The 12252-nt window shown below is 42.5% G+C and overlaps 1 protein-coding gene across 20 annotated transcripts in view; it reads left to right on the top strand.

Annotated features, from left to right (window-relative positions):
- The first annotated feature begins 2083 nt into the window (after positions 1-2083).
- IKZF1 (IKAROS family zinc finger 1) overlaps positions 2084-12252 on the top strand; it is a 74254-nt gene continuing 64085 nt past the window's right edge. For 3 of the 20 annotated variants that reach the window (XM_040548504.1, XM_040548490.1, XM_040548499.1), the window contains exon 1: positions 2105-2351. The gene's annotated coding sequence lies outside the window, so the exon portion shown is untranslated. Of the gene's footprint in view, positions 2352-2873; positions 3971-7818; positions 8243-12252 lie in introns of those variants that run through there. The other 17 variants (XM_040548496.1, XM_040548492.1, XM_040548507.1 and 14 more) reach the window with 17 other exon arrangements.

Here is a 12252-nt window from a genome sequence, read left to right on the forward strand (position 1 = left end):
GATGACAAAGTGTTAATTTTTCTCTCTTTTCACCTTCTAATTCATGCAGATTAAAATCTCACCTATCTGATCAACTGTCATCCACATTTCCCTTGCGTTATTGCAACAATTATTTATTCTGTGTTTGTGGTAGTGTCCATAAGGCACTAAGAGTTCCTCTGTCCTCTAGATGAGAAGCTTGAAGAGAACGAATTGAAAGAGAAGCCCAGGTACAACAGTAGGGGGGCTTTCTAATTGTAGACAGATGATTCAAAAAAATTGTTACGGTAGAAGTCAGTGGAAAACACAGAGACTGGGACTTGTAGCTGAGTTTAGGAAGTCAGTGAAGAAAAGGTTTTGTGGAAAAAAGCCTAGAGGCAATTGCCCGAAATGCCTATATGTACATAATAAAACCAGAATGATGGGACAGATCAAGAAAAGGACAGGTAGAATCCAATATAAGGTGACTTAGAGCAAGGTGAGTAAGCAATACAGTGAGGAATCAGCACAGCAATGCAAGGAGGAAAATTACACAATCAAATTAATGCAAAAGGAAGAAGACTTTGGTTCTGACACTTCGTATTTACGTGTTAGTAGCAGAGGTGGTATTTCCCATGGTGTGTAAGGAGAGGAAATCGTGGACCTTTGAGATGCTAGTGAGGTAAAAGCATTACAGCTTTGCTAAAAGGTGAAGGAGTACTTTGCTGAACTCAAAAAATATGAGACTGTGGTATAATGGATCAAAAATCTATAAACAAAGGAAGATCCATGAAATGTTAGACATTATGCGGAATGGAAACAGTGACATCTATTAACTAGAGCCTCTGGGCACTAAGTACAGTAAAGATTGTGGAACAAAGCTGGTCACACTTAGTGTTACGGTAGAATTCATTGTTTGGGGGAGATTTCTGACTGTAAAAAACACCATCCATTACCCATTTGTGCCTCTGGAAATTTAGCACCTTTCAGGTGATAAACCTTCACCATCCTCATATTGACCAGAATTTCTGTTTTCTGAACTGAACGAGAACTACTCACACAACAAGTTTACAATCCTGCAAGCAAATCCCATGGACATTGTCCCCAGGCCATCCTCTGAAAAATTAGGGCTGGAACATAAATCTTGCAGTGGAGCAGCAACAGGAGCAGGAGCACCTGTCCGCTGCATTCCAGTTGTTGTAAAGAATGTGAATGATCTGTGCATAAAGCCTCTCTGCTGATTCTCCGTTTATAACACTTCTCTGGTTTATTTTTCTGCTTCCTCCTCCTCGTCACTGGCCTGACAATGGACTGAAGAAGCATGAATGCAACACACTGTCCATTTTGAGGACTGTTTGGTAAGACTGCTATAAGAAAGCAATGGATGGAGAACGGTAATACACTTCAATAGAAACATTGTACCTCCTGCAATAAAAATTACTGTTTGTAATTAGGAAAGAATCTGAAGAAAAGCTTTGACTGTACAACCATGTTAGATGCTTCCCACAATAGAACTGATAGCAATGGGAAAATACCTGTAGTAGGTTTGGTCTGAGAAGTTTTAGCTGGTAACACAGATGACTGTAAGGCCAGTTGTCCTTTTCCCTGTGCATTGCCCTACCTTATATCCTTTGCAACCCGCTTTGGCTCATACAAAATTCCCAGTGATGTCAGTGGAAATACTGCAGGAAAAAGGACCGCAGGAAAGATGACTGGCTCCTAAGGCAAGGGTCTGAGTATATGTCTGCACGTACAGTGTAGCAGACCTGCTTGAACTGGCATCACTGGGACTTTGTGGTTCTCCTCAGGCATCCACTGCTGCTGTCCCGGCAAGGAGCCTGCCAGCAGCTGTTAACTCCCATGGGCTTCAGCCATAAAGGGATCCTCACAAGATCTTCCGAGTCCCGAGGGCTCCTATGAGCCGATAACAAACCTCAGTGCAGCGACGTGCGGAAGATGCTAGACATCTCGCAAGATATAACTTCAGCAGGATCAGCTCGCCTGTGTCCAGCAACTTGATTCTGACCTTAAATACTCTTATCAAATGCTTAACGAGAAATTGTGGCTTGTGTAGTGTGAAATCTGCCTTTAAGAGTTGCGTGCCGAATCAGCTTCCCCCCATCGGCTGGGGCAGGCTCAGAACCGCTGACCTGCGGGCTCTGTGGGAGCTGGAAGGCAGAAAAGCCTCAAACAGCTTCTGAAAGCACGGCTCTCCTGCGAGATGTCAGCCCTTCCACTTCAGAATATCCGGGCAGGACACGTGCATCTGGGGAAAGCTGCCGCGTCCTTGAGTTAACCAGCTTCCACTTTCCAAGAGGGCGGTCAGCCAAGTTCTCCCTGCCCGTGTTCCCCAATCTCGCTGAGGCAGAGCCCCCTGGATTTCCTGGAGAAAGGTACTAACTGCTTAGGGCATGGTGGCACCTTTTCCTGAATTTGTATGTTTCTTTCTTTCTTCCTTTTAAATGCCTGTTTCCCTATATGCAAACCTGCTGAAACATGTGAGGGTCTTCTGGAATAAATAAGAGGAAAATTTGGCTCTGGGTTTAGACCCGGTGAGACCCGTAAGGTGTGCTCACGAGCGGTGACAAAAGGAGGGCTCTGCGTTTTGGCCAAGATGCACTGAGGAAAACCACTGCTTATAAAACTCAGAAGCACCCGAGCATACCTGGCTCTCCTGGAGTACACCCAGGTATCACCCGCGCCGTGCACACACAGCAGTGGTGTCTGCAGAGCTTCCTAGGGGAAAGGAGTGCTTGCGGTAAACCCCCAGGTGCAGCCCTGCCGCTGCTGTCCTGAAAGCAGCCCGGCTTTGCGTTGGAGACCTTATTTTGTCACACAGTATAAAATTTTAGTAAGGGAGCTGTTCGGAAAAGCTTACATTACAGGACCCTCATCTTTCAGATGCTTACACGCTGCCTCACTTTGCATCTCCGACCTGTCCCTTGCAAGTCACCCAGGTTACTCACACGCGTAGTTACCCACACGCTGATGGGTTCTGTACCATGAGAGCGCAGATGAGGATAGGATGTGAGAAAGGAAGTATTATTGTCCTCTTCTCGCAGATGAGGAACTGAGGCACGGCCAAAACGAGGGCCCGATCCTGCACGGCCGCTAGCTGCGCTCAGCCTCCGAGCATGTGAGCCGCTTCCCCCGGGCTCGCCGTGCCCCCCGAGCGCCCTGCAGGGTCTGCATCGTGGCGCCCGGCTCTCGCACCGCTTTTCGGTGAGTTACTTCGGATCCGGCGCCGGAGTCACTCCCCGCTGCCTCCCGCAGCCCCGACCCGGCCGGGGGGAGCGGGGACCCCAAAGGTGCCGGGGAGAAGTTGGTGGGAGGGTGAAGGATGGGGGGTGGAGGCTGGGGCCCAGCGGTAGGCAGGTCCGTCCGTCCGTCCGTCTGTCCTCCCTCCCTCCCTCCGCTTTCCTTCCTTGCCTCCCCCATCCCGGCTTTTTTTTTTTTTTTTTTTTTTTGGTTTAAAACGCCGTCGGGGAGCGGAGGCGCTGGCTCCGGGAGCGCTGCCTTCACGGAGCCGAGCGGAGGTGCCCCTGTTCCCATCATCTCCCATCATCTCCCATCATCTCCCACCATCTCTCCATCTCCCATCATCTCCCCATCTCCATCTCCCATTATCTCCCATCATCTCCCCATCCTCTCCCTTCTCCCCGCCTTTCAGCCCCCGTGGCTCTGCTCCGGCAGCCTCATCCCGGGGACCTGCCAAATTAGCGGGGCGTTTCAGGGAAGCGCAGCTGCCGGGGGAGCCGCTGACTGCCACAAGTTTTGTCCCTTGTCACCCAGCCGAGGGGCTCCGCCGCGGGGTCCCCCCCCCACCCCCCCTCCCACCCCCCCCCACCTTCCAGCGGCTGCCCCGCTCTGCCGGCGCTGCTGGAGAAGATGCGCGCAGGCACCCGGTGTGCGAGCCCTGTCCGCCGCGGCACTTGCTGCCGAGGAAACTTTTAATTTTGCGCCTCAAGAGACGGACTGCTTCTTGGACTACTTTCCTGCCGCGGTCCAGAAGGTAGGGTAGCGCTGCCAGACGCTCTGCGCCCACGGTTCTTACATGTTGGGATGGCGAGAGTACTGTGTCGGGAAACATTTGTGCCTTAGGTTTGCAAATGTTCTCAGGAAAGTGATGTTTTGTGGAATGCAACAGTTCCTGGACTAGCATGGCCACTAGCTTCAAGTCTGTGAATGACTGTAAAGGACGGTAGTGTTGGTTTTCCTTTTTCTTTTTTCTTTTTCTTTTTCTTTTTCTTTTTCTTTTTCTTTTTCTTTTTCTTTTTCTTTTTCTTTTTCTTTTTCTTTTTCTTTTTCTTTTTCTTTTTCTTTTTCTTTTTCTTTTTCTTTCTTTTTTTTTCTTTTTCTCTTTCTCTTTCTCTTTCTCTTTTTCTTTTTCTTCTTTTTCTCTTTTTTTTCTTTTTTTTTCTTTTTCTTTTTCTTTTTCTTTTTCTTTTTCTTTTTCTTTTTCTTTTTCTTTTTCTTTTTCTTTTTCTTTTTCTTTTTCTTTTTCTTTTTCTCTTTTTTTCTTTTTCTTTTTCTTTTTTTTCTTTTTCTTTTTCTTTTTCTTTTTCTCTCTTTTCTTTTCTTTTCTTTTCTTTTCTTTTCTTTTCTTTTCTTTTCTTTTCTTTTCTTTTCTTTTCTTTTCTTTTCTTTTCTTTTCTTTTCTTTTCTTTTCTTTTCTTTCTTTTCTTTTTTTTCTCTTCCTTACATTAGGTCTTCTTACACATAGAAGCACAAATAGCATTTTCACAGGATTTTGTGCAAGGATAAGTAGTTAGAAGGAGAGACCTTCCTGACCAGATAGTTTTCTTTTCAATAAGTAGACGCCACAGAGGTTGTGCGCATATGCATTTATTGTCCAGCAGTTCAAAACAAAAAGGTATCTAATCCTGATTATAATTCATGCCTTCACCTTTACAACCCATTTGCTAGACTTTAATAATCCAGTTTTAAAATTAAAGGCTGCAGTGCATTGTAAGGGTCAAATCCTTTAAAAGACGCACTCTGCTAGCTTTCAGTTGACTGCTCACGTCAGTAGTTACTTGCATGAACAAGGGTGTACCAAATAGTATGTCTGTCTTTTAAACATTATAAATGATCATTGAAATGTAGTGAAAACTGTTAATATATTGCAGTGAGAATCCTTCCAAATACTTTGAAAGACTTTATCTGAATCACCTCTACAGGTGGATGTTGTGACCAGCTTGCTGTGCTGCTCTTGCCTTGCTGTTGAATTGCATAGTTTAAGGGGCTGGGAGTTTTCCTGAAATTGAGAAATTTGAGGATGTAGTGGCTTGCTTATATGAAAGGGTAGTTGCTTCTGAATTTCACAGATCACAGTTTTACCCGTTACTAATTTTATTTATTCTTACCCTTCTTCTATTCTCTAATGAGAGAAAATTTAAGACAAAAAAAGTGAAAATAGATATAAGTTACCATGCAAAGGTCCAATATTCCTCTTCATGGGTTAATATAACAGTAGCAAACAGTAGTTCATCCTATGTGCCTTTTCCAAAAGGTGTCACCTCTCTCATGTAGAAGCCTCTTTTTAATATTGACATGCTTTCCTTTGATTTTTAACTCATAAATGTTTGTTTTAAAACTGAGTGGAACTATACTGCTGAGACTGCAATATATCCCCACTTGCTCCTTTCCTCCCTGCCCACCCACCCCAAAGGACACCTCAATTATGAACAAAGCTCTTCCAAACTGCAGTATGATGGGCTTTTTGCCTTACTGCTGTATCAAAGCCTTTGAAACTGCTGCATGTGGACATGAGAAACCAAGCGTAGACCATGTGCAAGTACTCTTAAAATGATAGCTGTCCTTAGCAGAACTGCATGGGGAAGCGTCCAAAATACTGCAGCGCTCTGCACTTTCCTTAGTTCATGTTTCTATTATCCCAGACTTGCTTCCAGCCCTAAAGATTTTCTCACAAATATTAAAATTGGTGACTATCCATATGTTCGGGGGGGGGGGGCGGGGAGAGAGGGTGAGTACATTAACCTAAACCCAGAACTCGATATACTACAAGTCTAAAAACAATAAGAAATAGAAATGATGTGCCTTAAGAGGAGGCGAATTTAAGATGAAAAGCCAGGAGAAAGCAGGCTTATCCACTGAGAATATCCGAGCGATCCATATAGAGGTCGGTCACAGCCCAGTGCTGGTCATCCTCAGGAGCCAGGGTTTCAAAGCTGCATGCTCTCTGTTTATCTGCGAGAGTCACCCACCTCCTGGGTATGACTTCCAGGGGAAGTAGCAGGCAGGCAGAGGCATAATGTGGGATTTTGTTACTGTCCTAACTCAGCCCAGAAAGACCTGTGAACCCCAGTGAGGAACGAGTGATCATAGATCTCTCTGACCCAACACAGTGATGGGAAGACAGGGCACGGGGCTGGCTTATCTCCTTGCCCTTTGTGCCCACGATAACTTGGAGGAGCTTAGGCATTGCTCCTATACACATTGTTTGTCCGGGCCAAGGACACTCAGGCTGGCTGCCCAAGTCCCCGTGAGCATCATGAGCTTACGGGTTTTTGTAGGTCACACGCGCAGGGGGGGCAGCGGAGAGAAGCCGGTCGTACACCTGTGACTTCCCACCTGGGCTCCTGGCTGCCCATGCTCGCTCTGGGAATAGTCTGGTGGCATGTCCCATTATGCAAGCACGAATGACGCCTTTGTCATTTGTGTTACACACAGCGTGCAATAAAAAGGTGATAGTCTCCATCCCTATGTTACCGTAGCAGTTTTTCTTTCCCTTGTGGAGGTTAATACTGAAAATCTGGTTTGCTTGCCACTTCCACCGCATAGCTATGCAGAAATGTAAGTGCAGAATCAATCCACAGAGTTTTACAACAATGCAAAACTTGTTTCTCATAGTTAAAATTAGATAACTGCAAAACAAAGCCAAAAAAAATTCCAGACATTTTATTTGAGCTTAGGTACTTCTCACACTAACAGTGCAATCTTACAGAAAACAAGGAAATGTGTCCAGTTTGTATTTAAGCAACAGAAAATGAGGAAGGGCATAATGAATTGTATGCTAGATCTGGCAGATCATTTTTGGCAGCTTTTTTTTTTCTTAAAGTCCAGAGGATATCAAAAGTCATGGATCACAGCCTAATTGTGTGGCTCCTCGTCAGGAAAAACTTCCACCGAGGACTTGTGGGATTTTATTTATATGTTTTATGTGTAAAAAGAGCTGGGTCCACAGTGAATTTTATTGTTTTACAGTCAAGATTCACATATGTACTTGATTACATTTTGACCAGTCATTATGTTCTAGTATTATTAAAAGTAATAGAATTAGACCAAAGAAAACATAATAAAGTAGTAAAATGCAGTGTAGCAACAATGGGGTCTTTAGAAAAAGTTGTCATCTTTATGCGCGTAGGGAGGGATATGTTGCCGACATTGTAATGGACTCCCGTGGAATTCCCCTTTCAAATCGACAAACCCCACTTTTCTAGGAAGTATAAGATCACCCAGACGAAAGGTTTGGGAACATTTTCTTCACAGAATGAAAAAAGAAGGGGGAGTGGAGGAGGTTGCACTGCTGGAAAAACATCAGATGATTAAATGCGTTTGCTAGATACATTCGGAAGAATACCAGGAATCTATTGTATCAGTTGAACAGTGTGAGGTGAGGACTCTTGTCTGTTTTTCTGGGAATATGATTCTTTGGGATTTTTATTTTTTTTAATGCCTGCCACACAACGCAGGAGTCAAAAGAGGAAAAATTTACTCCTCACCGGCATTTTTTCTTTAATCCGAAGATTTATATATATATTTTTATCTATTTTCAAGTTGGAGAGCTACAGCATTTAGAGAAAAGTTTGAATTACATCTGAAGCAAGACAGGCAGCCTTGGACTTCTCGTTTTTATGTTAGTTTTTAAACAGGAGGCTACTTTAAGTACCTTCCACTCATCCAAGGAGGCTGCACAAGTTGCACCTCCCTAGTGGCTATCCAGCAAAACTGACTTCAGCTGGGAAACTCCCTGCTTCCAAGGTCAGCCACGGTGCGTTGTCCCTAAGACTGTAATCTATACATAAACATAACATCAGCTCGGAGTCAGCAAGAGTTTTGTTTGCTCCCTAAACTTAAACAGCATTATGTTAGCCCCAGAGGCTGTGCTGTGATGAATCTTTATTAAAAACCCAACAACGTTTGCCTCACCCTTTTCCTTTAAGACCCACCTTCCTCGATGCTTTAAGCTCGTGGACAAGAAGAGGCTGCAGGTTTTTTGCACTGGGCAGGTCACTGCCAAAGCAGTGTGGTGACTGCAAAGGTAGGTCCTAGTCCTGGAAAGATACGTGCATGTTCTTAACTTTATTTGTACCACTGAAAATTCACATGGATGGGACAATGCAGGTTTGGGACCTGCATGGCACACTTGTGCTTTTGGTATAAATGCCTCAAAGGGCCATTCAGATTGCAGTTTTGAAGAGCATTCACACTGGAATTGTCTTTTTTTTTTTTTTTTTTTAATATGTGTGTCTACTACTTCTTTAGCTTATTTTGAAATATATTACATCCAAATGATTTAAATTTCTTCTTCTGATCCCAGTTGCTCTAGCTTTCTCAGTAAAAGAAAAACTTGTTCTGTATGATAGGTTTGATTCCCTGCTGCGTTGCTTCATTTTTCTGCTTGTGTCAACTCACTGAGAACAGTGGAGTAATTGCAATATAAAGCTGGAATTGTCAGTAGTGGATTGGGTCCAAAATATTTGCAAAAGCAAAATGAGTTAACTGAAAAATGTAGTGTGGAGAAACTTGCTAATTCATTTCAATTATAGTAATTTTAGGAGTTATTTTTAGGTTTATTTGGGAAAAAAAAAATCACACAGATCTTTAATATGCTTATTCAGGCTGATAATGTCCTTTAATAATCCGTAACAGCTTGAACAGTTTGGAGAGAAATTAGGAAGCAATTCTGAGATCGTGAAGCAGAGTTATTGAAACCTCCTATAATTTGGACAAATCGACTACTGATATATTGTTGGGGATACTTGGCAATAACAATTCGAGACATGAAGAGGCTCTTTTATTTTTTTCTCAGTTGCATATTTAGATATGCATTGCTAAAGACATCCTCTGCTTTTAAGCCGTACGTATATATATATACATAAATACAAAAAGTTCAGTTTTGCATCTGCTACTTGCTTTCTCTCAAGTGAGAGCTCTGGAAGAATATCCAAGAGCTCTGTTTGGTCACTGGAGAATGTGCAGTGTTCTTAGATTGACTGCCTCAATTTACACATCTCACCTTTTTTAGTCAGTTTATTTGTATGATGGAAATGTGTGCATTTTCCCTGTCATGGCAAATTTATTTCTCTTTTCTTCACTAAAAATCAAACAAAAAGGTGACAGAGTTTAATGAGTTAATAAAACGTGGCCTTAATTAGGAAAATTACCTTCATATTTTTCTCATATTGTGCAACTAATTTTAATGATTGGTTACAGTTCAAAAACTAGAAGGAAGAACCTTTTTCATATTTGCAAGGATATCGAGTCCAGCCATTTGCACACAGTCACTAAAAGACCTTTTAAAAATCCCCTTTAACTATAAATTGTTACAAAAATATGGGTCAGTACAGTAGAATGTTAGAAGGAGTACATATGGAAAACACATACATGCATACAAGATACACTCTTTATCATTTGTCAGTGCTTGTACAAAGAATTCCCAAAGAACTGAGAATTATGTAGGATCTCCGAGACAACTTTTTTTACACCCTCACAATTGTTCACTAACATGAAAATTAATTTTACATGTGCCAGACATACAAATGTTTCAAATCTGTACTGTTAGCGGAGTTCTTTTCTTAATCTCGTGTGTTGAATTACAGAGCTTCCTTCATTTTGCAGACAGGAGCTCTCCATTGAAATTTGACTGTATGCTTATAATTGTATTGTCAGTTTGTGTAGTTAACCAGAATTTACACTAGGCAGGAATGGAGAAGTGATTGAATAAACTAAACATCTCCCTAGACTTCATAGAAAACTCTGAATATGGAATTAATGGAGAGGGAGAAGAATAAAGGGAGAAAAAATGATCCACTTGGTTTTAACCTTTTTTATTTTTAATGCAATCTTTTAAAAGACCTGGGGGGTGTTTTTAAAACAGCATTGGAAGGACACTGAAGTGCTAATTGTGACTCTCTGTTTTTAGTTTTCAGAAAAGGACCACCCCCCATCTTTGTAGTTATTATTTACATTGAGCAGTGTGATGAGGCGGAAATTAAAAATAGAATTAAAATGGTTCTAAAGTAGAGTCATTCACAGAGATTGTGAAGTCTAGCATATTAAATTACAATAATAAAGCTAATTATCAGCTGCTTGCTGAGATATTGAACACTTTTAATTAAAACTAGTTTGTAGGATTCTAGCAATTTTCTTCAAGTATTTCCACTGGTTGTGCAATACATACTACTTTTTACCCACATTTGACAGCCTTCCTGTTTTGTGCTCAGTCATTTGTAGTAGGTAAAAGTCATATGTGAAGGTAAAAGTCTATGGAAACAAAAGTTACATTATTTCTTTTTTTTTTTTTTTAAAAAAAGAAAGGAAGCTCAAGATTGAATACTTCTACAGGGCTGTCCTTATGCATCCTCTCTCTTGGTTATTACTTCAAACCCATCAACTCCAGTGGATCAAAGGGGCTTGTTTCAAGGCCATCTGACCATGCAATGAGAAATGCAGCTGTATTACAGGTCTGCAGGTAGACGCAACTCCCAGCTTAAAAACAAAAAGGCTGATGATGCAGTGTATATAGCCCTTATTACCTATTGTTAATGTGCAAATTCTCCCACAGGGTACAGTATGTGCTATAGATGTTCAGCTGGTGCTGTGTTTTCCAGGCTGCAGCCTGGTTTTGCTTTATTTACTTATTTATTCAACTTCTTCACCTGCCATGGGAGGTTGAATCTAGGACCCGTCTTCGGTGCTTTGCTTCAGTTTAGGCTGTAAAGTGGGTTGGGGTTTTACGTTTTTGCTTGCTGGTTTGGATTTTTGTTTGCCAAAGCCATGGCCTACATGACTAGGAGCCAATGAGACGCGTCAGAGACCACAAAGAGGAGACACGCTCTCACACGAGCACTTGGCCAGGGCCAGCCGCTCCAGCGACCTGTGCAAGCGGTCCCTTTTCCTGCTGCCGGGCTGCTTGCACAAGTTGGGGTTACGAAATCGGCCATTTCCCCACCGGGGCTGTGGAAGCAAGGCTGGGGTTGGCCAGGTTGCTCTTTTGTTTTATCACAGTTAACCCAGAGCTAGCGCAGCTGGAGAGTGCGTGTTCCACGCTCATTCTGTGCTTTCAAAGGCACCTGCAGAACACAGGTCCTCAGCACAAAGTTCTCACCCCCCTCCAAACTTCTCAAAAGCTCCTGTTCTCTGCTCTAAGGCTTTGTGGAAAATCGTGCGTGCGCCTGAAGGGTGTACGCAGAACAGAATTGTTCCTTCAGGGACCTTTCTGTTTACTCAAAGGCTACACCTACAAGTAAGAAACATGCAGCAGGACGTGGTGTGCATTTATGTACTCCTTGCAGCACCAGAAATAGAGCTATATATAGATGGAAGGACAGCTCTGAGTTTAGGTGTGCTGATGTAAGTCCAAACGAACTCCACAAATGACTAAATTGGTGACTTCATGTCCATACCGTAATGCCACTGGGCTGAGTGTCAAGCACATCTTTTTGCAGAGAAGTCAGTAACTACATAGCTGATAAACAAAGAAGAAAACATAATAGTCTTTGGCATTGGATTAGGTCATCTCATTGAATTATTTCGTTGGCCTTAAGAGAGTAGGGTTTGTAGAAGGACTGATGTGCGTATATATTTGTTTGAATTGATAATACACTGCATAAATGCTAAACGTTCGTTTTCCCAGAAAGGTTTACTTTTGAATTTGCATCATAAAGCAGGAGATGAAATAATAAACTAAGACTTGCAAGTAATTAATTTGCTGTATTCTGATAGATAGGAAAATCTTGACCTTGCAATGACTTTATCCTATTTACACACAGAATCCTAAAAGGTCCCAAATTCACTTCCAGCTGTAATTTACATTTGGAGTAAGCAAAGCAGTGCCTCAGTGATTCATGGGACCTTCTCTGACATATGCTTAAGACATAGCACAAGTTGTGTTGCAGAGAGTTGCAAGGAGGGAAATCAGTCAAGTGTAAATTTTCTTTTGGACTCAGGATGCTGCAAAACCTGGACAAATGCTGGCTAATTTAAATCCAAAACTTTTGTGTGATCATAGTCAGTAAGGTGCTTCCTTTTTTTAAAACAAAATCAGCA

Source organism: Cygnus olor, chromosome 2 (assembly GCF_009769625.2).
Source record: "Cygnus olor isolate bCygOlo1 chromosome 2, bCygOlo1.pri.v2, whole genome shotgun sequence".
In the NCBI taxonomy this organism is placed as follows: domain Eukaryota; kingdom Metazoa; phylum Chordata; class Aves; order Anseriformes; family Anatidae; genus Cygnus; species Cygnus olor.